The 3,969-nt window shown below is 45.3% G+C and overlaps 1 non-coding gene across 1 annotated transcript; it reads right to left on the reverse strand.

Moving 5' to 3' along the window:
• Window positions 1-2,955: 2,955 nt before the first annotated feature.
• On the reverse strand, window positions 2,956-3,074 carry LOC123766014 (5S ribosomal RNA). The gene has a single exon (XR_006773792.2). It is a non-coding gene; the product is annotated as a 5S ribosomal RNA (ribosomal RNA).
• Between the last annotated feature and the right edge of the window lie 895 nt (window positions 3,075-3,969).

A 3,969-nucleotide genomic window follows, 5' to 3' on the forward strand; every position in this document is an offset into this window, starting at 1 on the left:
CCTCCCTCAGAGTGAGACCTCCCTCCCTCCCTCACTCTCTCCTACCACCAGCTAACCCCCCCCCCCTCCTTGTCGGGGGGGAGGGGGGGGGTTAGCTGGTGCTAACTTCAAGGAGATGGTTATCCCAGGCTGCGAGGGATTTAGACACTACATTACAGGCACCATGACGATGGGAGGACATATAGCCTATGGGATTTCTTATTGAGTTCCTTGCACACTTCTTTGGACCAATGGATAAAGTAGTAGCAGTGATATATAACCCTCCACCAAACGACAGAAGACGCAGGCAAGAGTACAAGAACAACAACAGGGCAGTTAACACTATAATTGAGAGGGCAACCTTTGCTGCATGTAGAAATAGATCCCATCTGCTCCTTATGGGGGACTTCAGTCATGGAAGGGTAGTCTGGAAGAACAAGAAACCGCTTGGAGATGAAGAAACATGCAGAGCTAAACTATTGGAGTTGGAGAAAACAAACTTTATAAGCCAGCATGTTAGGGGGACCCCACAAGAATAAGATGCACCGATGAATCAGCGAGACTCGATCTAGTCTTCATTCTGAACGCCTCCGACATAAGGATAATCAGTAACGAAGACCCATTAGGAATGAGTGATCACAGTGTACTGATGTTTGAGTATCTGGTCGAAGAAGGGTTAATGTACTCAAGGATGGGGTAGACAAAAGACTAGAATTCCGAAAGGGAAACTCCGAGGAGATAAAAAAATTCCTAACAGACATAACTTGGGAAACAGAGCTCAGAGGAAAGACAGCCCAAGTCATGATGGACTACATCACACAGAAGTGTAAGGAGGCAGTAGACATGATTGTCCCAGTTCAAAAGGAAAAAAAACGAAATGCAGACGAGAAACCCATGGTTTAATCAATGATGTAAATTAGAAAAGCAACAAAGTTCAAGGGCGTGGAGAAACTATAGAAATAACAGAAGAGGATTGGTTTGATCCTAAATATAGAGGTGTTTGGGATTACCAGTTTGGAGGTAAGGAAGATTTAGGTAGAGTTGGATGTGACAAGGCTATAGACCCTGATGGAATCTCACCATGAATTCTAAAGGAAGGAGCAGAAGCACTGGCTTGCCACTCTCCACAGTGTATAACAAATCACTGGTAACAGGTGAACTGTCAACAATTGAAAGAGCACTAGACTGCTAATGTAGTCCCGATATACAAGAAGGATATAAAATATATAGGCAAGAGGCACTGAATTATTGGCCAGTGTCCCTAATTTGCATACCAAGCAAGTTGATAGAGAAGATTGTGCGAAAAAAAGCTAGTGGAACATCTGGAGCGAAAGAACTTTGTAACACAACATCATCATGGATTCAGGGATGGCAAGTCATCCCTCACAGGATGAATTGAATTCTACAACCAGGCAAGAAAGAGAGTGGTGGGCAGACTGCGTATTTTTGGATTGCCAGAAAGTCTTTGACACAGTAACACACAAGAGACAACTGTACAAGCTAGAGATGCAGGCTTGAGTGAAAGTGGAGGTAACCCTTTGTATTAGAGAGTACCTAAGCAACAGAAGACAGCGAGTCACTGTGAGGATCGAGGTGCCACCAGTAGAATCCCACAGGGTTTAGTCCTTGGACCTATCCTGATTCTGATATACGTAAATGACCTTCCAGTGGGAATTTACGCATTCCTCTTAATGTTTGCTAATGATGCCAAAACAGTATGAGGCTACAAGATAACTTAAACAAACTGAATGAATGGCTACTATAGCTACTAAAGTGCAACCGAGTAATCCGAGTAAAAGTAAGGTAATGAAACTAGGCGATGGAACTGGAAGCCAGACACAGGATACTGAATGGGAGATGAAGTCTTTCATGAAACGGACGACGAGAAAGATCTATGGGTTTATTTCACTCCAAACCTGTGACCTGAAGCCCACATAAAAAGAATAACACCTGAGGCATATGCGAGCCTGGCTAATATAAGAACTGCCTTCAGAAGCCTGTGTAAGGAATCATTCAGAACCTTAAATACCACATATGTAAGACGAATCCTGGAGTATGCGGCCCCAGCAATATAGCCCGTATCTTCTTAAGCACAGGACTAAGCCACAAAAAGTTCAGAGGTCAGAGGACTAGCCACTAGGCTAGTCCCAGAACTAACAGGCATGACTTATGAGGAAAGGCTGCATGAAATGCACCTCACGTTGCAAGAAGATAGGAGAGTTCAGGGAGACATGATCACTACTTACGATATTCTAAGAGGAATCGACAGGGTTGATAAAGATACATGGTTTAACATGGGGGTATGCGAACAAGGAAACACAAGGGAAAGCTGAGTACCAAAACGAGCCAATGGGACGTTAGAAAGAACTTTTTCAGCGTCAGAGTAATTAACAGATGGAATGCATTATGCAATGATGTGGTATAGGCAGACTCCATACACAGTTTCACATGTAAATATGATAGAGCCTAGTAAGTTCAGGAAGCTGTACACCAGTTCTTTGACAGTTAAGAGGCAGGACCAATAATCCAGATGTCAACCCACCCCCCAATCACAACTAGGTGAGTACAACTAGGTGAGTACACACACACACTCTCTCTCTCTCTCTCTCCCCCCCCCCACCCTGCCATCCTCCTGACATATCCTATCATGGCATCACAGGAACAGGGGCAAGCATTACAGCAAGAGGTAACAAGGGAACAGGGAAAAGTGAAGGTCATCTTGAGGTTATCTTGAGATGATTTTGGGGCTTTAGTGTCCCCGTGGCCCGGTCCTCAACCAGGCCTCCACCCCCAGGAAGCAGCCTGTGACAGCTGACTAACACCCAGGTACCTATTTTACTGCTTGGTAACAGGGGCATAGGGTGAAAGAAACTCTGCACATTGTTTCTCGCTGGCGACCAGGATCGAACCCGGGACCACAGAATCACAAGTTCAGTGTGCTGTTCACTCGGCCGACCGGCTCCCAAAAAACAAAATTGCCAACAGCATTTGGTGTTCCCAGGCAGTCACCCATCCATGTACTAACCAAACCCAACGTTGCTTAACTTCGCTGATCGGACGAAAAGCGGTGTTCTCAACGTGGTATGGCCGTTGGCAAGGTGATGAAATGAAAGAAATGTTCGCCCAGTTTTTGGAAGGCATCAAGAGTGAGATGCAAGAAATGAAGCATCTCATGAGATGCAAGTGATGCTGGAAATGAAGAATTAAATAAGCAACCTGAAAAGAGAGCTGATAGCAGCACAGGAGGAGATTATTGATGCTGAGACTCGGATAATCATCCAGGGAGAAGTAGGAAATAGTATATTGGAAGAGAATGCCACATTAAAAGCAACATTTGCAGAAATGCTAAAAAAAATACCTCTGAAGTAATGTCCGCAGTGATGGAGGTAGCCATGAAAGCAGCCACCTCTCAGAAAACGACACGCTACACTGGCCAGCTGCTGGAAAGAAAAAGATCAGTGGTAGCTGTGGGTAATTAAGAGCAGGAAGGCTCCAATAGGACAGAGTGGAATGATAAGGACAAAGCACCAGGGAATGAAATACTGAAGGCACTAGAGATGGAAGGGGATGAGCATAGCATTGAAAAGGTTTTCAGTCTAGTCTAGTACAACGAGGACCGAGAACATGTGTTAAAGATAGTGTTTGCAAACGAGAACACAACGGAGAAGATTCTAACAAGGAAGAGCTACCTGCAATATGTGGGAGAATTAAAAAAAAGTATTCCTCCAGAGGGACATGACCAGGGAGGAGAGAGCTATGGCGGCAGAAGCAAGGAGGAAGCACAGGGCGAGAGGGGAAAACCAGGAAATCACAGCTCCCAACACAATATCTCCAGAGGTGAGGGGGGTGGGAACCCATAACGAGCAACCCAGTAACTCCAGAAGGGAGGGCAACCCTACCACCCTCTTCTGCATAGAAAACTCCCTTACCCCAAACTCACCATGCCCCCACTCCAGGGAGCCTCTGGCTCTCACCAAGAAAATGATGTTT

The sequence above is a fragment of the Procambarus clarkii genome, chromosome 60 (assembly GCF_040958095.1).
Source record: "Procambarus clarkii isolate CNS0578487 chromosome 60, FALCON_Pclarkii_2.0, whole genome shotgun sequence".
Lineage (NCBI taxonomy): Eukaryota > Metazoa > Arthropoda > Malacostraca > Decapoda > Cambaridae > Procambarus > Procambarus clarkii.